We start from the raw sequence: 25,442 nt of genomic DNA, 5'->3' as shown, positions 1-25,442 counted from the left end.
CTACTCCTCCCCGGTTCCCCCAGAGCTTGGACGCCCCTGTAGCGGGTACTCCCGCGCTCCAATTCGAGGACGCTGCCATCTCTCCATCCGTGTCCCCCTTAGTCTCTTTCCGGCTCCTCCTCTACAGGAGTGGGGCTTTGGCCTTCGCGCCTCCACTACTCGAGGAGACACTCGAGCGGTAATTTTTCGCGCCCAAGATGGCGGCTTCTCCAATTTTTCGGCCGGACACCTCCGGCGGTAACAAGGCGCACCTCTACCAGACGGCAGAGCGGTAAGATCCTGTTCGTGTCGCCAAGTTGTCGCGGGCAGAGGAAGGGACGCTGCGCTCTCCCACTGCTCGGGTCCGGCCGCTGCTGCTGCGGCTGCCGCTACTGCTCGGTGGTGGCTCGAGCGGTGGTCCGGATCCCGGGGACTCGAGCGGCGTTCCTCGCCCGTGAGTGAAAAGGGGATTTGATTGCATTGTGGGGATTTGGTGATTGTCCGTGACGCTACCCAGGGTTGTGGTGAAGTTGGTGACACCACCGCTGCTCTGGACGGGGATCCCGGGAGCGGTGACAGGGAGCAGCTTTGATGTTAGTTCTCCCCTCCGTGGGTAGGTGGTTGGTTGTCCCGGGGCCCGGTGATGGGGTAGGGATGGATGGCAGGCGGGTTACGGGGCCTGGTGAGGTGCAGGGTCGCGGGGGCAGCGCTGTGCCGCACGGCACGGTGGTACTCACTCAGCCAATGATGAGGACACAGTTCTCGGTAAAACACACGGCTGGATGGACGGGTCCCACAGACGGCTGCGGTGTTGTTTCTCCCGGCAGGTTGATGGTGACTGCCTTTGCCTGCACCTATGTACTGTAATGGTTCCAATGGGTTCCCACCGGTAACCCGCTCCCCGGCTTGGATGTGGGCCGGAGGAGCCCCTTTTGCCCGCAGGCTCTGGCCCTGGGAACGGTAGCCTTTGCGGTGGCTGTATTTCCCTCTCACGGTTGGACTGTTGCCATCTGTCGGGACTTGGCTGCTGGGAAACCCAGGAGGTTCCCTTTGCTGACGGATTTGGCAAATTCACGGCGACTCCTAGCCTTGCTGGGGTCCGTAAGCCCCTGCCAGATGGTGCTGGCTTCTCTTTGTGTACCGGTCCGGTACCGCCGGGCCACCGCCCGTCCACGGTCCTTACGGTAGACTCCGATAGGCCACTCCTGCAGACGGTCACCACCGTCTGCCAACCTTGCTGATCCGTCCGGGCCACACACCCGGACCAACTTCAGGCTGCTTAACTGCCACTTTACTCCTCTCACTTTCACTTCCAACTCTAAACTGAACTCTTTTCCCGCCTCCAGGACTGTGTACTCCTCGGTGGGAGGGACCAACCGCCTGGCCCACCCCCCTGGTGTGAACATCAGCCCCTGGAGGAAGGCAACAAGGGTTTGTGTCTGACTTTGATGTGCCTGACCGGGAGTGTGGGGTGTATGGGTGTTGTTCTCTGTGGCCCCTGGCTTGTCCAGGGCGCCACACATGTAAGTATATAAAGTTCCAGGATATAGAAGGTAGCTAGTGATGAGCGAGCACTACCATGTTCAGGTGCTCTATACTCATAATGGGCAGTTGGGGTCAACAGAAAAATGCTTGAGTCCCCCATTGTCTTCCATTACACTCGAGTTGCTCCCATCTGAGCATACAAGCATCCAACTGCTTGTTATGAATACCATGCATCCGAGCATGGTAGTGCTCACTCATCACTAAAGATAGCCTTTTTAACCTCTTGTCCCCATAGGAAGCTGGTGTTGCCCTCTATCTGGGTCATGAAGTGATAAAATCTATGTAGATTGTTAATCAGTTAACTTACAAAAATCTTATTTCTATTATTGGCTATATTTTTGATTTGCTGGATAAAACCTTTTCAACATGTGCTAGTTGAAGCCTTTTGGTCTATAATCTTTTGAATCAAACTGTGCAATGTGATCTTTGGGCAACTTGAGTAGCAAATATTTTCTTAGGAAAAATAACACCCGTATCATACAGCAAGGCTCCCTTGATCTCAATTCTTTTTTAATGCATCCCTATAGTAGCAGAGTCCCTGCTGTTCCTATCTACATTGGACTTTACCATCAGGTTTAAAGAATCACTCCAGATTTTTTTCTTTACTGCTGGAGTGGTGCTTTAAAGTTCCCTGGTCTTACTCATATACTTACCTGCCACCATCTTCATCTTCTATGCCGGCCGCTGCTGTTGGCCTTCTACAGTTTGTAACCTGCTTATTGCTCCAGTGTTTCATGGAGCGAGCCAGAGGTCACTCTTCAATGCAAGTCTTTGAGAGCCTCATTCTGGCTCTTATAGACTTGCTTTGAATGCTTTTGATGTAACTTCTGACTTCTAGCCAGCCAGAAGTTGTGGTCACAAGATTGCACCGTGGGATCAGAATCTCGTCGGTAAACGCACTGCAGTGGTGCACTAAAATACCGGTGTATTGAACGTAAATTTTTAACCCTAGAATGCGCAAGCAATTCAATCTACCATAGAAAACAAATGACCTAGCAGGCCTGCGAGGCACCAGGTATGCGTTCTAGGGTTAAGTATAGAACTGTCCCATACTTTCACATAAATTGACTGTAACTGTCTCCATGAGAGCCTCTTTCTGGAGATTTTAGTGACATATGCAGGCATGTCCCCTGTGGCGGTGTCTTTATTCCTGCACTGATGTCCCTAGTGATCTCTCACTTCTGTCTACCACAGTGATTCTGTACATTGCTAGATCCCAGGCTGTCTGGCTGACCCCTGCGCCCCGTGATGTCTTCCTGGGAATCAGTAAAGCGGAGAGCACCATGGCAGGAGATCTCAGAGTCAGTCAATGAATTCCCAGTCCTCCAATGTTGACTGATTTGAATTTTGTTAAATGTCGGAGCATTTCATGTGAACTCTACCAATAACGGCACACGAGCTGCAGACACCATGGTGTCACTGTATAAACAAGCCTACATGGCACACCGTGCTCGCATATTCTCACCACGAGATCCGCCATCTGTCAGTTACACTGGCTGATGAGCAGTTAGACTTGCACTAATTCACCACATTGAACTGCAAGCCCCAGTGCCTGCTACACACATCACAGGAACATGGGGTTATGAGTACTTCTGTCATGCTGGTTTTGTGATTGATCTGTGCTCAGAACATGGCTATGAGGAGAGAGAACAGGCACTTAAGACAAAGAATTCGACTAGCATTGCTTTATTTCACTACGATGGTCACAAGCAGATGAAAAAGCAACAGCAACTTCCCTGCAAGACGAATGGAAAGGGATAGCTCGATTGCATGGAACAAATTGCTGTAGCATCAAATGATACATAAAAAAGTGAGAGATGAATTTACATGGTGGTGACTGCAAAATGTTTGCTCTAATGATCCCTTTTTGTTACCATGGAGATCTGCAGAGCATCGCAGAGCGCGGAGGGGGGGGGGGTGGATCCTCTTCAGATGAGAGCTGAAGGAGCTACTCTGAGGCAACACAAAATGCTTCTTACACAAAACTGTTTAACGCGTCCACCCGATCTTCAATTGTTCTCCTCCAAAACCCCAGTCTGTGGGCTCGCACCCTTGATTTCCATCAGTTGGAGAGCATAACGATGCACGGCTTCTTAATGATTCACTCCAAGACAATAAATCATTCTTTATTCCTTCGTAAACACAGCTCAATCTTCTCGCAATCAGCTCCGAGCTATGACTTTCTTCAACCCCGTAAACAGCTGAAGGGGGCGACCGGCTGCATATATTTTATTTTCCTCTCATTTCCAAATTGCAGGATAAAGCCTTATCATCTTACCTCCATTATTAATGTGTATGTAACTGTAGCTGTGATTTAAGGTCTCTTAACCCAGACTACGCCTTTGAAATGGAGGAAGATGACAGTAAGAATTAGGCTGTAATAACCTGTCACATAATGTGATTATAGCTAGCGGAGCGACACATCATGCTGGGATGGATTACAAGCAAGATGACACTTCCCTACAGGCCACCTGCTGCATTATTATTAATAAACAACTCATCCTAAAAATAATCCATACTAAAAGCAAGGAAATAGATTGCAGGTTCACAGCCCCGGCTGGGGAGCGGAGAATCCCTAATGCTCCTAATGATCAATGGGATAGATTATTATTAAGCTATAAGAGAAAAATGAAATGGGGTCTGTTTGCATACAATTGTATGGAGGAGATATTAGTATTCCAGGCTTTAAAGACACGGCACTTATGACTTAAATAGGCTGAAAAGTACAAGTCTGGTAAACAAAGCGAAGAGGTACCTTTTCTCATTTTATTCCTACATTTACTATATGCAGCCTAGGAACCCAGAGCTACCGTCAGGGCATATCCTTGTGATACTGCCATGAGGGACGCAAACATTTAACACTAGAAGTCCCAGAGAGGGGTCATTTAACATTTCTACCTTTGGAACCCAGAGATGGGTTGAATGACCTGAAGGATTTTAGCTAACATCCTATAATCACCGTCTTTTGTTCTGTAATTAAGGCCATTACTGTCGCACCACAGGAGGTTCTTGTTTTCCATTGAGTTTAGCCATTTAGTTTCTAGTTAGTTAGGTCAGTTTGGACTAAGGGGTACTTTACACGCTGCGACATCGCTACCACTATATCGTCGGGGTCACGTCGTTAGTGACGCACATCCGGCGCCGGTAGCGACATCGCAACGTGTAAATCCTAGATGGAACAATGAACGAGCACAGAAGCGTACAATCTCTCTGATCTGTGTAACGTCGCTCATTTCCATAATGTCGGATCGACCGCAGGTACGATGTTGTTTGTCGCTCCTGCAGCAGCACACATCGCTGTGTGTAAACCAGCAGGAGCGAGAAACATCTCCTTACCTGCGTCCCGACGGCAATGCGGAAGGGAGAAGGTGGGCGGGATGTTATGTCCCGCTCATCTCCGCCCCTCCACTTCTATTGGCCGGACGATTAGTGACGTCGCGGTGACGTCGCTGTGAGGCCGAACGCACCTCCCCTTGAAGGAGGGATTGTTCGGCAGTCACAGCGACGTCGCCGATCAGCTATGTGCGTGTGAAGCTGCCGTAGCGATAATGTTCGCTACGGCAGCAATCAACACATATCGCATGTGCGATGGGGGCGGGTACTATCACGCTGGACATCGCTAGCCGATGCCAGCGATGTCGCAGCGAGTAAAGTACCCCTAAAGGTCATTAAACCCTCTTTCGGGATTTCAGGGGGGGGGCTCGAAATTTCTGGGACTTCTAGTGTTAAGAAACGAGCAGCACAGGGATTCATTGGGGACCTGGGATAAAATCACACAAAAGACAACAACAGCAGGGACTTTGTGGGGATTTCATCTGGGCTCTCTGGTTTTCTGCCACACTCCAAAGACATAACGATAGGGAATTTAGACTGTAATTCCGGATGGGAACAGTGATGATGGTGCCTTTAAAGCACTGAGGAAGTAAAATAAATAAGGATGGACCTGTGGAAGTGCCATGAGCGGGCGCGAAATGGCCATTGTCTAGTCTGTTGTTTGTCTTTTCCTCCCCCGCTGCCCCAGCATGTAACCCGACGTTTAAATAAAGATCCCTACACAGCATAACCGGTGAGTGCCTTCTTATCTACTTAAAATAAATAAGGAGGCTGGTTGGTGGCTACCCATCCACCAAGAGACGTACAGTAGGTTCACATCTGTGTTTAAAGGGACTCTGTCACCAGTTTTTTGCTACCTAATTTGAGAGCAGCATAATGTAGAGGCAGAGATCCTGATTTCAGCGATGTGTCACTTACTGGGCTGCTTAGTGTAGTTTTGATAAAATCACCGTTTAATCAGCAGTAGATTATCATTAGAGGACTACTTGGCGTGCTGCCAGGTAGTCCAGTATGTTCATGAGCTCTGTATAACTGCTAGATCTGCAGCAGAGAAAACATTGATTTTATTAAAATGACAGGAAACAGCTCAGTAAGTGACACATCGCTAGAATCAGGGTCTCAGTCTCTACATTATGCTGCTTTCACATGGGGTAACCAAAACCTGGTGACAGATTCCCTTTAAGGCCCACTAGGAGTCTCTATTACAGATATTGTCAAAATTACCAGAAAAATAGTGACGAGCACCCAACTATTTTGTTTTGTAAATTGATAGTCACCATGATTGAAAGCAGGCGGAGATGAGGCACCAAGCTGAACATGAAGATGCTGCCTGTGTTTGCTCAGCACTTAAGGCTGGTTTCACATGTCCAATATTTATGGACAGAGTACAGACAACAATGTTCGGACCGATTGTGGATTTACTAACTTATAGTAAACAGCCCCATATACCTCATACAGGGGCAGATTAAGAGTAGCCAGAGCCCCAGCAGTTTAGAAGGTGTGGGCCCGCCAAGCAACCAATGTATCACAGGATATGTCACATGATTCCCTTTGATAGATCATGTGAATGGTCACGTAATTAACACACAGGTTCTCTCGTGCAAATCTTCAGATGTTAAATGACAGAGAAAGCAATTTTTTCCCAGGTGTACAGCACTATACATAATAAAGCACAATACAAAATAGAACAGGGGTGGGAAATTAATTTTCCTGAGGGATGACATAAGAGACCATGTCTGCAGAGGAGGACCGAACCAATAAGCTGAAATTAATTCTGCTCAGTACTAATACTAACATATTACTTGTTTCCCTTAATATTGAGCAGGATTAAATATGGCATGCTGACATCCCACATATACACAGCCTCCTATACAGGGACAGCGTCAGTACCCGACGCACCTGGGCAAATGCCAGCGCCCTGGATCACCGAGGGGGCCCACTCGCAGATGGCAGGGTGGCGTACCGCCAATGGCGGCAGGCCATGCAACCGCTTTGGAGTCAGAGAGGCCTGGAACCACTGCTGCACCGTCCCCCCTATTCCCCTCCTGAAGATGCCGAAACAATTGAAAGCAATGGTGATAGAGGGAGCGGCGCGCTCTCTCATCATTCTCCTGCAGCATCTGTCTGCCTCTGACAACTCAGTACAGAGGAGCGCGATGACGTCATTAGAGTGCATGCCTGTGTGCTGAGCTGTTAGAGCGGCAGAACAGAGGAAGCGCTGATGGGACCGGAGCAGCGTGGAATGAGGAAAAGTGGGTATGTATTAATCACGGTGGCCAGATGATTATAGGGCTGCATTAAACAATATGAGGGCTGCATAATGCTGCCATATGGCGGTGCATAATGCTGCTACATGGGGGCTGCATAATGCTGCTACTTGGAGGCTGCATAATGCTGCTACATGGGGGCTGCATAATGCTGCTTCATGGGGGCTGCATAATGATGCTGCATGGCGGTGCATAATGCTGCTTCATGGGGGCTGCATAATGCTGCTACATGGGGGCTGCATAATGCTGCTGCATGGGGGTTGCATAATACTATATGGAGGAACATAGGGGGCTTCATAACCCTATATGGAGGAATATTAGGTTGCTAGAGGTGATTGTCAGGTCTCTACCTCATATATACCTAAGAAGAAGCTTGTCAATTACCTTGGATCCTTAAAGTATATTTTCTCTGAAATGCTGGAGCAATTAGGAGAATAATATACCTGACTGCAATCATGCTACCCGCTGTCTGGACAGCATGAATTGTCTGACAAGTTCTTTAACATATGTGCTATTTTTGCAAGTTTTTTCAATAATTTTTATTTTGCAGCAATTTAAAATACTGCTCCACAAATAATGCTAAATTCATCAAAACAAGGCTTATACACATATGCTAATTACTTTTTATGCTGCATAGCTTGCCGTTTGTTTCCTTGTTATCACCCCTGCCAACCCATAGGCCCAGTCACCTACTGTCACCTACTAGCCCCAGCAAAGTTGTATTTTCTTATTGCTCCCCTAAACTCATTGAGATCCTGCATCCCCCCACTGCCGTGTCCTATGAAGCCCCTGAAATTTCAATTAAGGAACATATGGCTGCATGATCTGCAAATACCTTGCATTGTTTTGCCATATGCAAAGTCAATAATAAGTAACATTCCCTCTATGCTACATCTGTCTGTAAATGATATGTGATAAAACTGAGAAGTATTTTGCATTTTAGGTGTAAAAAAGCAAAAATTAATAATCTATGGGAGGTAGTAAAAGCTGCAGTGACAGGTTGAATGGAGGGATTTTTTCAGAAGAAGGGGAGGCAGTTTCACAGCTTGGGATGGTGTGAGATGAGTGGAAGCTTAGGACGTCCATTCCCGAGGATTTCTCATTTGTTCTTTTTATATCAGTCTAAAGCACAGATTGAATCTCCACTTTCCATTCACACATTACCTATGATGGGAATATGCTCTTTTAGAAATGTAGGTAATAACTCACTGACCAAACAATATTCCTGTAGACCTGTTACACTCTCTCTATATACAGTATATATATACAGAAAATATATATAGTAAGTTGGAGTATACATGATGTGGATAGACAGACAGATGGATAGATAGATAGATAGATAGATAGATAGGTAGGTAGGTAGGTAGATAGATAGATAGATAGATTGATTGATTGATTGATTGATAGGTAGGTAGATAGATAGATAGATAGATAGATAGATAGAGAGATTGATAGAGAGAGAGATAGCTAGATAGACCACTCTAGCGGGGTTTTTTATAGCACCACTGGAGTGGTGCTTTAAATCTAAGACCTCTGCCCCATGTCTTATACTCACTCTCCGGAGGCTTGATTTTCTATTCCCACTGCTCCATTCAGTCGCCACGTATTTCTGACCTTTCAGCTAGCACCTGTTCACATTAATTGGATGTGCGGGTCAGTTTTTTGATATTAAGGCTGAGACCGCACTTTGCGTTCACCAACGCACGTTTTTGGCTTAATTGATTTGACCAAAGTTGCCTTTTTCAGAACTTTAGCGCTTAAAACGCATGCGTATTTACCGCTTTTTTTATGTGTTTTCAGCACTTTTAACATGCTTTTTCACCTGCATTTTGACAGATGCGTTTTGAACATCAAGACACTGCTAAATAAAGTTTAAACAGTCAAACATAATGAAAAAAGAGAAAAAAAAGGATCATTTCTATAGTAATGGGAAAAATAATAAAAATAGATATATTTCATTAAATTATACCGGTAATATACATTTTATCGCTAAAATAGCAATAAATGCATATTTTTCTTAAATTTAATTGTCGGATTATGTGTGTGTGTAAAGGGACATATCAAATCATTATTTGGAAGTCCAAAACGCATGTTTTCTGCACTGAAAAAGCAGGTAAAACGCAGGAATTTGAAGGAATCTTGGTTTTTGCCATTTCTCATTGACTTCAATGTTATCAAAACGCACCCAAAATGGCAAAAACAATTGACATGCTGCTTCTTTGAACGCATGTTTTTTGCCACAAAATATGCAAATTAAATGCAGCGTTTAGAAACGCAAAGTGGGCTCTAGAAATCCCCATTTTCCATAGACTTTGCTGTGAAATCAAAACGCATGCCTTTTGGCATGAAAAAGGTGCTTCTCAAAACGGACCTAAAAAGCACCAAAAATGCAGGTGGAAACGCAAAGTGCGGTCTCAGCCTTATAGTGAGTCTTTTTCTGACTGGGCACTCCATCCTAAGACCTGGCTGTTCATAACCATTGTAGCAGGAGCCTAGCTGCCCATACATGGAGGTTTGCAGTCCAAATAGTGGCATTTTGCCCAGACACGGATGTTTTTAACCTAGATAGTGGCATTTAAGTTAGGTTCCCAGATTACAGAGATATACCTTGCCGTTGGTTCCGGGCTTACATGCATTGGCCAATACATAAACTAAATATCTCTCTTTTGCAGTAATGCAGTGCCATATTTTCCCTTGTACATTTTTGGCTTTTCAGTGTGCAGCTGTATGCATTTTATACTCGCTCTCCAGCGGCTTGATTTTCTATTCCCACTGCTTCGTTCAGTCGCCGCGTATTTCTGACCTGACGGCAGCGCCAGTGTTTCATGGAGCACATGGAGGTAAAAAAATTAATGCATCTCTATGAGAGCCTCATTCTATCCTCATTCTGGCTCTTATACAGCTGCATTTCAAGCTTGTGATGTAATTTTTGACTTCCAGACACTAAGGGGAATGCTATTCTCTTTGTGGAGACTGACACACAAATCCAGCATGCCGGTGAGGAGGAGACTTTAAGCCGCAATTCTCCTCTGGGAAATATGAAAATCGTCTTTTCAGTGTGGAAGTAGACAAACTCTAGTGCCACCTATTAGAGGTAGCAATCCTAAGAGTCGAAAGTGACCCTTTAACAAGCCTTGTCATATGACTTAGGAATTATGCCAGATCAGAACCTCAATTTGCAGACATGATGTTTGAGGATTGTTGTCCCTCATCATTGCAAAGTATGAGATCTGATCTGGCTGTATGAGAGGCTAAGACAGAGTAAATGAGAATGCTATTCTCTTTGTGGAGAATGACACACAAATCCAGCATACTAGCCTCTCATACAGCCAGATGAGATCTCATACTTTGCACTGATGAGGGAGAACCATCCCGAAACACTGTGTCTGTAAATTGAGGTTCTGATCTGGCATACATCCTAAGTCATATGGCAAGGCCCGTTAAAGGGTCACTTTTGACTTTTAGGATTGCTATCTCCAATAGGTGGCACTAGAGTTCATCTACTTTCTCACTGAAGAGACAATTTGCAGACTTCCAGACAGTCAGAAGTTACAGTCACAAGATGACGCTGTGGGACCAGGACCAGGACCATTAGTAACAAAAGTGAGTACACTCCTAATAGAAAATGTCCAAAGTGTCAATATTTTGTGTGGCCACCATTATTTTCACACACTGCCTTAACTCTCTTGGATGAGGAGTTCACTAGAGCTTCACATGAGCCATTGGAATCTTTTTACACTCCTCCACGACGACATCACAGAGATGGTTAATGTTATGCTCCTCCGCCTTCGATTTGAGGATGCCCCACAGATGCTCAAAAGGCTTTAGGTCTGAGGACATGCTTGGCCAGTCCAGCACCTCCCCAGTTTCTTTAGCAAGGCAGTGATCATCTTGGAGGTGTGTTTCTTGTCATTATAATGGTAGAATACTGTCCTGCGGCCTAGTTTTTGAAGGACGGGGATCATGCTCTGCTTCAGTATGTCAAAGTATGTTAGCATTTATGGTTCCCTCAATAAACTGTTGCTCCCCACAGCCAATTGAACTCATGCAGTCCCAAACAATAACACTCCCACTATCATGCTTGACTGTAGGCAAGACACACTTGTCTTTATACTCCTACCCTTGTTGCTGCCTCACCTGCTTGACACCATCTGAATTAAATAAGTTTATCTTTTTCATCAGACCACTGGACATGGTTCCAGTAATCCACGTCCTTAGTCTGCTTGTCTTCAGTAAACTGTTTACTGTTTTTCTAGTGCATCATCTTTAGAAGGGTCTTCCTTCTAGGATGACAGCTTGGTTTACAGATTGGTTATGCAGACCAATTTGATGCAGTGTGCACTGTAGGGTCTGAGCACTGACAGGCTGACCCCCACACCCCCCACCCTTTTTACCTCTGCAGCAATGATGGCAGCACTTATCCATCTATTTTGAAAAGACAAACTAAGAATATAACGCTGAGAACGTGCCTTCAACTTCCTTGGTCAACCATGGTGAGGCCTGTTCTGAGTGGAACCTGTCTTGTTAATCTACTGTATAGTCTTGGCCACCATGCTGTAGCTCAGTTTTCGGGTATTGGCAATCTTCTTATAGCCTAGGCCATCTTTTTGTAGAGTATCAATTCTTTTAACAGATCCTCAGAGAGTTCTTTGCCATGTTGTGCCATGTGGAACATCCAGTGACCAGTGTGAAAGAGTGTGTGAGCGATAACACCATATTTAACATAAGTGCTCCCCATTTACGCCTGATATTTTGAAACACTAATGAGTCACATGGCGCCGGGGAGGGAAAATGGCAAATTAGGCACAATTTGGCCTTGTTTCACTCAGGGGTGTACTCACTTTTGTTGCCAACAGTTTAGACATTAATGGCTGTAGCTGTCTGGTGTAGGACAGCATTTATTAGTTTCTTATTTAAGTATCAAATCGGGGGTCCTCCATGACCCAGAGTGTATTAGGGAGGTATCTGTATATTGTGATACCCCTAAATAAAATACTCCACAAGAGGCCCGTTTAGGATTATTCTCCTTAACCACCCCTCCCCCTCCCCCGGCCTGAGAATTGGCTGGAATGTTACTCCTTCCTAATACATCTATAAGATGGGTTATGAGTAATCTTGGCACTTCCTTTATACACCACTATCTATTACCTTGTTAATACTCTTGCTTTGAGATCGGTTAAATAATCTATATACCGATGTCTATAATACAGGAGTGTCATAGGCCTGCGTTCCACTGTGGAACGCGGAAGTAATGAGGGTATCATGTTGATTTGTCCCTCTGACATGCGCCATGGATCTACCCGGCCTGGGGGAGGAGTTGGCTGCGCTGGGCTTGTATGCGATCTGCGATCCGCCCCCTGGAGCGTGCGCATAGACGCGGCCCTTCAGGTTATGTGGGGGTGGGTCGCACGTGCGTTCCATCTTGGAACGCGGAAGTGAGCATGGACACCGCCAGTGCATCCACACACCACAGTGGTGGCTATGCCTGTGTGCGTTCAGGTCTCCGCCCTTTGGAGCGCGCGCTTTGATGCGGCCCCACGTGTATGGGGGCGGTGCACGCATGCGTTCTACTGTGGAACGTGGAAGTGAGCACGGGCACCATTGCCAGAACATGTGAAGGAGTGGGAACGGGCCTCTCTCGGATAATAATTAAGGTGACGCTCTAGTTCATTGGTCAGTACCTGGTTTGGAGGACACCTGAGGGGTTATAAGGTTGATTGATCACCTGGTGGCCCCTCAGCATCATGTGAATCTGGCAGCACGGTTACTGCCACAGGTTTATCATACCACAGCATATGGATATCGGCCTCCTGATGAACCATGAGATGGGGAAACGCGTTGAGGCATTTTAAGCTAAGTCTATATGTCCCTGCTATTATTGAGTGTCTCATTTGAGATAGGATTGTGGCCTCGTATCATTTGAGGCTATTTATGAGCTCTATTTTTGCACAATATCACTTTATATATATGATTGCACTGCACTTTATTTACTTGCACTGCACCTTATCTTTTGGCTAGGGGCTCATAGGGTCATTAGCAGGGACAGCCATCGAGGAGTGGGGGCGCCACTACGTATCTTTAGGGTGCCAACCTCCACGGTTAGGTAGTACACAGGAGGGAGCGGACATTGTAGGGATATATTTCCCTCTCTCCTCTGTGCACTATTTCACTTTGATCACATAGTGTGGTATTGTACTTTATAAATATCAATATTAAATGTTAAGTTTTAAGAGGGTTTTATGTTAATATAATAATTAATGGCTGAGTGTTCAGTTATATATAGAGGGCACCAAATTTACACTGTTCTATAAACTGTACACCGACTACTGTACATTGTATCACAGTGTCATATCTTCAGTGTTGTCCTATGAAAAAAATATAATAAAATATTTACAAAAATGTGAGGGGTGTACTGACTTTTGTGATATACTGTATATACCCCGATAGAGTTATTACTTCTGTTTGAAGCTGAAGGGTTGTGCTAAGAGCCAAAGATTCCTGTTACTCTACTTTGCTGAAGTGTTGGAGACTTTGACGTCTATTTTCAATACATTCTTCTCTCAGAACACCGCTCATCAATTCCTTAGCCCCTGGGCCTTTACCTGAGGGTTGTAGACTTGCAGCAGAGAAACCACAGCATGAATTATGTTCATACAACACATATGCTTCAGAGCTTTACCTTTCTACATTTAGCTTTTTATTGATCCCTAGTCCTGACTATTCCTCCCAGTTTTCTTTAATATAAGCCCCTATATACACAACTGTAATGGTCAAAATAGTATGTTAATCACCCCATATACTATATTTTCTACAATCATTTCACACAGCTGTATCGGTACATATTTTTCCTAATGTTAAGACCATGGATATTTTCTTGTACTCCACTCATGTTGCAGTCTGTGCCTTTAAGGGAATGTGCACATGCTGCAGATTTGGTGCAGAAATTTATATTCCACAAATTCCATATTCATGTGTCTATAAAAGAAGGATTCACTATATACATATACTATATGTATGTATATATATATATATATATATATATACTGTATATACTGTGTGTATATATACTGTGTGTGTGTGTGTGTGTGTGTATATATATATATATATACAGTTAGGTCCAGAAATATTTGGACAGTGACACAATTTTCGCGAGTTGGGCTCTGCATGCCACCACATTGGATTTGAAATGAAATCTCGACAACAGAATTCAAGTGCAGATTGTAATGCTTCATTTGAAGGTTTGAACAAAAATATCTGATAGAAATTGTAGGAATTGTACACATTTCTTTACAAACACTCCACATTTTAGGAGGTCAAAAGTAATTGGACAAATAAACCAAACCCAAACAAAATATTTTTATTTTCAATATTTTGTTGCGAATCCTTTGGAGGCAATCACTGCCTTAAGTCTGGAACCCATGGACATCACCAAACGCTGGGTTTCCTCCTTCTTAATGCTTTGCCAGGCCTTTACAGCCGCAGCCTTCAGGTCTTGCTTGTTTGTGGGTCCCGGTACACTTCAAAATTCATCCGGCTACTCTTGTCTGCTGTTATGTCATCAATAAACACAAGTGACCCAGTGCCATTGAAAGCCATGCATGCCCATGCCATCACGTTGCCTCCACCATGTTTTACAGAGGATGTGGTGTGCCTTGGATCATGTGCCGTTCCCTTTCTTCTCCAAACTTTTTTCTTCCCATCATTCTGGTACAGGTTGATCTTTGTCTCATCTGTCCATAGAATACTTTTCCAGAACTGAGCTGGCTTCCTGAGGTGTTTTTCAGCAAATTTAACTCTGGCCTGTCTATTTTTGGAATTGATGAATGGTTTGCATCTAGATGTGAACCCTTTGTATTTACTTTCATGGAGTCTTCTGTTTACTGTTGACTTAGAGACAGATACACCTACTTCACTGAGAGTGTTCTGGACTTCAGTTGATGTTGTGAACGGGTTCTTCTTCACCAAAGAAAGTATGCGGCGATCATCCACCACTGTTGTCATCCGTGGACGCCCAGGCCTTTTTGAGTTCCCAAGCTCACCAGTCAATTCCTTTTTTCTCAGAATGTACCCGACTGTTGATTTTGCTACTCCAAGCATGTCTGCTATCTCTCTGATGGATTTTTTCTTTTTTTTCAGCCTCAGGATGTTCTGCTTCACCTCAATTGAGAGTTCCTTAGACCGCATGTTGTCTGGTCACAGCAACAACTTCCAAATGCAAAACCACACACCTGTAATCAACCCCAGACCTTTTAACTACTTCATTGATTACAGGTTAACGAGGGAGACACCTTCAGAGTTAATTGCAGCCCTTAGAGTCCCTTGTCCAATTACTTTTGGTCCCTTGAAAAAGAGGAGGCTATGCATTACAGAGCTATGATTCCTAAACCCTTTCTCCGATTTGGATGTGAAAACTCTCATATTGCAGCTGGGAGTGTGCACTTTCAGCCCATATTATATATATAATGGTATTTCTGAACATGTTTTTGTAAACAGCTAAAATAACAAAACTTGTGTCACTGTCCAAATATTTCTGGACCTAACTGTATATATATATATGCCGCCCCTGTGCCAGCAGCCGCCACTGCTCGGATCCGGATCTTCTGTGTGTGGCTCGAGGGTCTCTGGACCCGGCGGTCTCCCGAACACGACGAATAAAAAGGGGGACGTAGATGTACGGGCTAGGCCATATTAAGTTCATGACGCCACCCACAATGTGTGGTTAGGTGGGAAACCAACGCTGCTGTTGTGGGGCACCCAGGGGAGATGTAATGGCAGCTGGATGTTAACCCTCTCCGTGGGTAGGGATGGTTGGCCCGGGACCCAGTGTCTTTGTGCAGGGTATAGCGATGGCAAGGGCCAGCGCGCCTGGACGTGCGGGGGGATGTTTGGTTACTCACAGTAAATGAATCACACAAGTCTTTTGGTAAACCAAGGTGCTGGTGGCCGGCCGCCGTGGCCGGTTGCATTCAGGTCCCCCACCCGGGCTGGTGGTCGCTGTCTTTTCCCTCTGCACTTGCTTTGTGTATGGTGGACTGCCTGGTCTGGAACTCAGGAGTCCGCTCCCGGCTGGATATGGCCCAAGGAGCCGTGCCCGCAGACGCTGGCCCATGGAACCTATGGGCCCTGGTGGTGGCCTGATCCCTATCAGTGGGCTGTTGTTTTCTTTTAGGGACTTTGGGTGGGACAGGACCTATAATCCTGCCCTCAATCGGTTAATTAGCTAGGCCGCTGGTTTCAGTCCTGGCTTCAGGGTCCGATTACCCCCTCTGTGCTACAGTTTCCGGGTCAGTTCTCCGTGTCGGTACCAGTGGGCTCCAACCCTGTCCCGGTCCACCTCGGATCTGCCGAGCCGTCTTCCCATCTCCTGCTGACGGAGACCACCGTCTGCCACCTAGCCAAAGGCACCAGGGCTCCAACCTTGGCACCGTTCAACTTGAGCTTCTCCTCCTGCTGGGACTACACCTAGCCCCAGCTTCCACTCCTCTCAACTTGAACTACAAAACTTATCTGAAAATTAACTACTGTTTTCTCACCCGAGCTGTCTAGACCCCTGGGTGGGCGTGTCCAACTGCCTGGCCCCGCCCACTGGTGTGCCTATCTTTCCCTAAGGGGGGGTGACTAGGGTTTTAGGTCGGCTGTGTGTTACCTAAGTAAGGGAGGGTGTTGTGCGGGGGCCTATCTGTGACTACCTGGTTTTCTGGTTTTGCCAGGGCGTCACATATATATAGTTAGATAATTCTTACCAATGTCCCATATAAATGAAATATGTGAATGAGCCAGTCCAAAAAAATTATACATCACATGAGCTCTCATTTATGCTTTGTATTAATAATAGCCTAAAAAATTAACATCTTTGATACACAAGTGATGGAAACTTTCTGTTTATTTTTTTGCTGTCCACTTAAAGGGAATCTGTCACCAGGTTTGCATACACCTCCCAGACAGCCCTTAGAGATGCTTCTGGGTTTATTACAGGGGAGAAAATGTATGTTCATTATTTTATGGTGTTTTGTTTGGTTTTTGTTGTTTTTTTTAATTTAAATAGGTATACTTTTCCTTTGCTAACATTTAATATTTTGTTCTGCCTGCAATTAAATTCCTGCAATATTTTACAAATCCCTTTGAATCAGTAATTATTAAACCTTTAACAATCTATGACACATTTTTGTCTCTAAGAGCTGTATGAATCCCGCTCAGGAGCAGAACTTACTTCATTTGAGGCAGATGCCGGCTGTGTTACATAGCCAACATCTGCCTGTAACTGCAGCAACTGGAGCTGGCTCTGATCGCTGCCGTTAATCCATTTAAATGCCGCTGTCAATCGCTGAATTGCTATCACAGAGCACCGATGGGTACAATGGCATTGAAGGGACTGTTGAAGTCTCGTATAACACCCATCTTAGTCCTCCTATGAAGCTCACCTGCCAACTGAGCTTCATAGGAGAACAGCAATTTCACTATCTGCTGCAATTTTTTGGTACTGCAGTATATAGTAAAAAAAATGGAAAGATTGCAGGTTGAAGTCTCCTAAGGTGACTAAAAATAAAGTAAAAATACCCCAAAAATTTTTTTAAAAAATGTTTCAAAGCCAAAGCCCATTTTCCTCATCCAAAAATATAGTAAAAACATATTTTGCGTATGATCATCATGACTAAAAGTCCAATCTACCCGAATATTAAGTGATTTAAACCATACATTAAATGTGGGGGAAAAAAGATGACACGCCAGAAAAGTCTTTCTTCTGTCATGGCACTTTCCAAAAAAAAAAAATACAATAAAAATCAACCAAAGAGTTATAAGTACCCCCAAAGAATCAATAAAAACATCAGTTTAGGGTGCAAAAATCAAGTCTTCACCCAGCTCCACAGATAGAAAAATAAAAAAATTCAAAAAGTGTTAGAAAATGGCAATACAAACTATTTTTTATACAAGTTTCTGAATTTTGTTAACCCCTAAAATATGTTATAAAAAAACGATAAATTTTTTATCGGCATATCAATACTTACCTGGCAAATTATTTTGCCAAACCATTTTTATCAAAGAATGAACACCATAAAAACAAAATTGTTTTTCTTCTTCACATTATTATGGTAAATGGTGTAATTTAAACTATAACTCATCTCCTTTAATACAAGCGCTCATACTGCTCAAAGTAGCACACTATGGATCTCAGAAGAAGGGAAGGAACAGACAAAAGCAAAAAAAATAAAAAATGTAGGGGTCTTTAATAATTAACAAGAAAAAAAAAAAGTGGTGTGCCATAGGCCAGGCTAAGGTGGTTGCATTTTAGGTTATAGGCCAATTCCTGGACCCACCTAAAAGCTCCTGACCCCCAACTCTGCTGCCCCATATATGCTGATGAAGCTAATGACTCACAGTTATATATGCGATCTGTCTGGGCATTGTGGTCTGGAAATGGACTGTAAATTTGGGTCATTTGAACCTGGTCTTGGGCTACTTCCCACCTCCATTCTGTAATTCCATTTATTCTGTTTTTAGAAATGCTAAAATGAAATGAATGTCTACAATTGATACACATGGAAGCATGACACCCATTCATTATTAAAAGGGGCATCTGGGTTCCGCTATATTTCCAAATATAGAATTGGGGTCCTTTTGCTTCAATTTGGGTCAGTTATGTAACAAATTCACTTTAGACATTAATTCTATTTCGTTTCTAAAAACAGAACTTTTTTTGTAAAAATAAATATATAAAAAGCCTGTTGGCCTTTGGACTGACAGAACGCAAAAGTGTGCATGAGTACTTATAAGTAAACTCAAAAAACAAATACATATGCACCGATTAATGTCCGGTATGGACGCCAGCTATAACAATGCTGTATACTTAGTAGGTCACAGAAATGGAATTGGAATAATCTAACCCTTGATTGCTTGGTGGTTTATGAATGATCCTCCCTCAAGCTGCTGTATAGGTAGTGGGGGGGACCATAAATCTGTAGCAACGTATTACCCAGGTCAGCAGCAGCCTGTGACAATGTGCCATTAAGTACCCCCATATACTCCCAATGTGTTTCATCAGTGGAGAAAGGAAACAGTCAATCTGGTTGGAGAAGCATGAACCGCAACTGTCCCAGCGTGAAATGATCTGCATTACTGCTACCCGTCTATTTAAATGTCATGGTGGGGTGGTGAGGACTTCCAGGCAGAAAGGGGAATGGCAGTCACATCAGTGCATCTAAACTACCTGACTGGATGAGACTCCGAGATATTGCCTGTAATATCCCATCCTTTTTGCTGTGAAATGCAAACGTTACAGATAGGGATGATAAGACCCAAAGGGGGTTTGTACCATATACCTACTGTCCGGGGCTCGAACTCGAAGACGGAATTCCGTGGTGGAGTTCGGAGTTCAGATACTGTTTGGATGCTGAACATAGTTTGTTCAAACAGGATTTATATCTGGATCATTGTATAATGTAAAAAACAAATATAGTTACAAGTCATAATCACTTGTATTCATGTATGTTATTTGGCACATCAACAAAAAGTGGGTTTAGGTGTATCAGATTAAAACTATCAGACAGTACAAATGTACACATGCTTGAAAAGGTTTACTGGTGTCATTCACTATCACATCGGAAGCGAGTAGCATTACCACCCCACACACCTGCTAAAACATATTCATTACAATAAAACACACACAATCATGGCAAAATGTGTTGGTGCCGTTGAAATTAAGTATTTCTCTTAGAAAATTATTGTAATTACACGTGCATGTTTTTTTCATTTGCGTTAATTGAAACAAAGCAAAAAACCTGAAAATAAGGCAAATTGAATATAACTTTACATAAAACTCCAAAAATGGGCCAGACAAAATTCTTGGCATCCTCAACGTATTATTTGGTTGCACACCCTTTGGAATCAATAACTTCAATGAATCGCTTCCTATAACCATCAACAATCTTCTTACACCTCTCAACTGGAATCTTGGACCACGCTTCTTTTGCAAACTGCTCCAGGTCTCTCATATTTGAAGGGCTCCTTCTCCACTGGTATGCAATGGGATTTAGATCTGGACTCATTTGCTGGTCACTTCACAACTCTCCAGTTTCCAACTATTTTTGTGTGCATCTTGAAGTATGTTTTGGGTCATTGTCCTGCTGGTAGACCCATAACCTAGGACACAACCTAGCTTTCTACACTGAGCACTAATTGGGACCCAAATTCCCTTGGTAATCTTCAGATTTCGTGATGCCTTGCACTCAGTGAAGGCACCGAGTGCCAGAGGCAGCAAAAAAACCCAAAATCATCTTTGAACCTCCACCAAATTTGTCTGTAGATATTGTGTTCTTTTCTTTGTAGGCCTCATCCCATTTTCGGTAAACAGTACAATGTTGTGATTTACCAAAAAACTCTATCTTGGTGTCATCTGTCCACAAGATGCTTTCCAAGAAGGATTTTGGCTTACTTATGTACAGTTGAAGCTATAAGTTTAAAAGTTTACATAAACTACCTAAAAAGCCACATCTGAATGTTTTTCTCACTATCCGACATGAAATCAGAATACATCTTTCCCGTTTTAGGTCAATTAGGATTACCAAAATTATTTATATTTGCCAAATACCAGAATAATGAGAGGGAAAATGTGTTAAAGAATTTTTATTACTTTCTGCAAAGTCAAACGTTTCCATCCATTTCCTTAGTATTTATTATCATTGCCCTTAATCTGTATGACTTTGGTGAAACGTTTTGGATAGCCTTCCAGAAGCTTCTCACAATAGTTGGTAGGAATTTAGGCCCATTCCTCCTGACAGAATTGGTGTAACTGAGCCATGTTTGTAGGTTGCCTTGCTCGCACTTACCTTTTCAGCTTTCCCCATAAATTTTCAATATGTTTGAGATCAGGGTTTTGTGATGGCCACTCCAAAACATTGACTTTGTTATCCTTATGTCTAAGAAGTCTAAGGAGAAAAGCTTTCTCCTTAGACCCCCATCTTAGCTTCTCATACAGCTAGATTGGATCTCATGCTTTGCACTGATGAGGGGCAATCACCACGGAACACCGTGTCTACAAATTGAGGCTCTGATCTGGCATAAATCCTAAGTCATATGACAAGTCTCGTTAAAGGTTCACTTTTGAATCTTGGATTGCTTCTTCCAATAGGTGGCACTAGAGTTCATCTACTTCCTCCCTAAAAAGACAATTTGCATATTCTCCATAAAAGCATTGCAGCTATAAGTCTCCTCACTATTGGCATGCTGGATTGGTTTGCCAGTCTGCAATGAGAAAAGCTTTCTTTTCTATGGGCAGCATGAATGTGTCTGACAGCCAACTCCCTACTACTATGAGTGTGTGCAGCTGGAACGATGATTTAGATCGTTACTGCAGACTAGAACATGGATCACGCAGACATTTAATGTTTATGGGCGGTCTGCAAGTGGTTAATGTTGATTGAAAATGTCGCGGGCGGGGAGGGGACGCTGCGCTCACCATGCTCGGGTCCGGCACTGCTGCTGCTTCGCTTGCTGCTCGGTGCCTCGAGCGGTGGGCCGGATCCGGGGACTCGAGCGGCGCTCCTCGCCCGTGAGTGAAAAGGGGAATGGTTTTGGGGATTTATTGTCCGTGATGCCACCCACGGTTGTGGTGAGGTTGTGACACCACCGCTGCTCTGGAGGGGATCCCTGGAACGATGACAGGGAGCAGCTTAGATGTTGTTTTTCCCCTCCGTGGGTATGGGGGTTGGTTGTCCCGGGGCCCGGTGAGGGAGGAATGGCAGGTGGGTTACGGGGCCCGGTGAGGTGCAGGGTCGCGGGGGCAGCGCGGTGCCACACGGCACGGTGGTACTCACTCAGCCAATGATGAATGCAAAGTCTCCGGTAAATCTAACGGCTGGATGGACGGGTCCCACAGACGGCTGCGGTTGTTCTCCTCCCGGTAGGTTGGTGGTGACTGCCTTTCCCTGCACCTGTGTTATGTTCACGGTTCCAATGGCTTCCCACCGGTAACCCGCTCCCCAGCTTGGATGGATGCTGAGGGAGCCCCTTTTGCCCGCAGGCTCTGGCCCTGGGAACTGTAGCCTTGGCGTTGACCATATTTCCCTTCACAGTTTGAGCTGTTGCCTTCAATCGGGTCTTGACTGCTGGGAAACACCGGAGGTTCCCTTCGCTAACGGATTTGACCAGTTTTACGGTGACTCCTAGCCTGGTCGGGGTCCGTAAGCCCTGCCGAATGGTGCTGGCTTCTCTTTGCTCCCCAATCCGGTACCGGCGGGCCACCGCCCGTCCCTGGTCCTTACGGTTCATGTCAATCAGCCCCTCCTGCAGACGGTCACCACCGTCTGCCAACCTTGCTGTATGTGCCCGGGCCACGCATCCGGACACGGTTAGTCTGCTCCACTACCACTTCACTCCTCAACTCTCCAACTGAACTACTCTCCACTACTCTGACTTCCTTTTCCCGCCTCCAGGACTGTGAACGCCTCGGTGGGTGGGGCCAACCGCCTGGCTCCACCCCCTGGTGTGGACATCAGCCCCTGGAGGGAGGCAACAAGGATTTTTGTCTGACTTTGATGTGCCTAGCCGTTGTGTGGGGTGTGTTGTTGCAGTACCTGTGACGTCCTGGCTTGTCCAGGGCGCCACAAAAACATCAACCAATGATCTAATGTGTCTAATGGAACTCTGACTTTTGCATACATGAAGATCTGTGGCCGAGATTTTGACCATCTTATGTATGAGTTGAGATAACCGTGAGCCACAATCTCGAATATTTGCTAATATTGTAATGCCACTGTACCTGGGGAACCCCAGTATTGTGAACAGGCTGTCTTAATGGTTGGTCCACCTTTTTTTAGACAAGTAAATATGTCAAAAAAGTCTATTATGAAATAATCAGAAAGAATAAGCAGTAAGAGTATGAGCATTAGGCAGCTAATGGGTTAATTTGTTTTTTAATGAAAGACTTGAAACAGCAAAACCCTTTATTTCAGCCTATAAGTCGTCTATTAAATTACATTTGCAATTAATAATGTTATTCTAAATTATGATCTTCATTAAAAATCTTTATTGAAATGTTTTGCATTAAAATCAAGTAAGAACAAAGCCGGCCTTCCCCATGATATATGCAATTCCCAGTGCCAACCATACACAGAACTGACGCCGCTCACTGGGAATGATGTTAACCACTGCTGTACCTGCTAAATCCTTAGCTAGAAGCTGAGCTTCAAGCCCACCAGAAGCTAGAAATCAAAAGCCATTTACATGATCCTTATTGTTCAAAACGTACTGTGTATTCTCATGCCAGTGACGCCCAGCACTAAATATAGCTCGTCTCCGCAGGATGTCTCCAGTTTATTCATGTATTCTGTACAAAGATATGCAAATAGCAACGCAGTCTTATTATTTTCCTTTATTTTGTAAATTATCAACATATTTTAATGTCTACAAAGACTCTACATGTCAAATACCGCAAAAGAGCACAGTACAAGGAAAATGCCTCGGCACTATTATACTCTCTGCAGAACGGTGGATTGACAGTGGACCAACTGCACAGGTTCAAAGAAACTTCCAATCGGCAATTAAAAACCCACTGAAGGTTTTTCCTATGTGGATACAAAAGGCACAGTATAGAAGCTTTTGGGGGCCTTCAAATGTGGTTGTATGACATTAGAAATAAAGATCTGTTTGTTTCAGAAACTGCGCAACTCAAGGGCGGCAACCGCTATTGCTGCTCAGCTCCATTCATTCGAATAAATCCATTCTGAACCTGTCACTGGTTACTATTAATGGAGATGTCCTGGTCTTTATAACTGATAGAGAAGGAAAAAAGGTAATTAGCCCACCTTCCAGGAGAATAATTCAGTTCGAAAATCACTTGTATTCACATAGGAACCTTGGTAGGCCTTGTTTGTTCAGGGTGGGGTACAAGGATTGAAGGAGCACACTAAGCTGGTCAGGTCAGAAATAGAAGAAAGGTGTAATACTTATATATGTTCTGAGGATTTCGATAGCGTAGGGCAATGACAATCAGAGACAAGTTCTTGGTACAAGATATTTTATAATATGTAACCACGGTAGATACACAACGGAAAACACAGCGGTACAAATACACACAGTACCTTCCCGAAACGGAGCGAAGGGAATTCCCGGGGCCACGCACCGGACTCCCCCAGGGAGACCACCAGAGCGAACCCCTATACAGGGACTGTCCGGCAATCACCCCGGAAGGCCTAAATGCGCAGCAGCCGGGACACAAGGGGCAAGCGGTAAAAGTCCAGGAGTGTCCGTACGGGATGAATGTCCAGAGTGGTTACGAACCAAAAAGAACCGGGCAGAGTGCTGACCGAAGATGGCAGACGGAATCCGGGCACAGCTTGAGAAACCGGGTAAGGTCCAGAGTCGGTCGGTCGGTAGTCTTTAGGAGGATCCAAAGGCAAACAGGATTAGCAGCAGCAAAGCAGGAGCACACAGCAAGCAGTATACTCAGGCACTGGACTAGACTTAGAGGCGGCCTTTTAAGCAGCTGGACAGGAAGTAGGGCAACAGAACAGTAAACTCCATGTTAACCGAGGGCAAGCTCATTCAAAAGAGAACTGGAAAACCTGGAAACCTGACAAAAGGACTATGAGGACAGGACTCCAGCACTAAAAGGAAAATGTCTAAACATAACTTTTACTGTGCAATTAACATGGTGAGAAATAGCAAAAAAAGATTAAGGATTCATAAGGTTACGCGTTTCGGGTTAGCAAACGGTTATGTTCTGGACTGACAGATCTCTACCTACATTCACATGTAGGCAGAAACCCAGCCTCCGGGGACCCTCCTGTCTGATTAGTCAGTATTGTAGCTGGATCCCAGGCAGCTATTAAAGTATGTTTAGCCATAAAGCGCAGCATCGTGCCTGCCAGGGCCTGATACATGCTGCCCATGAATTGGACAGCATGCATCAGGTTCACTTTAAGGCCTGAACAGATATGTGCCTATTGTGCTTCATTTCATTGATTACTGAATTAAATTAAATAGACTGGTTTGGCCCTTTTTAAGTGTGAAATTCCTACCAGTTCTTTACTTTAAGTTGTATCAGGTCTGAATTTAATAGTGAAAATGAAATTTCACAAAATATGTATATATAGATGTATATATATATATATATATCTTCCATTATATTTGATACCATGGATTTATAGGCCAGACCACTCAAGAACTTATCTCTGTAACTCAATTCATGATGAGCTCCCCTTTAAAGATAAAGCGTTATCTCACGTTGTCTCTTGAGCAGCTTTCAAGTTGTCTTCTGCCCCTGCCTTCACCCCGCTGAGGAAGCAACAACGACATGCGTATGGGACTGGGAGCTCAAATCTT

This window comes from Anomaloglossus baeobatrachus, chromosome 1 (assembly GCF_048569485.1).
Source record: "Anomaloglossus baeobatrachus isolate aAnoBae1 chromosome 1, aAnoBae1.hap1, whole genome shotgun sequence".
Classification (NCBI taxonomy): Eukaryota; Metazoa; Chordata; class Amphibia; order Anura; family Aromobatidae; genus Anomaloglossus; species Anomaloglossus baeobatrachus.
The sequence above is the reverse complement of the archived record's forward strand: the minus strand, read 5'-3'. Positions refer to the sequence as shown.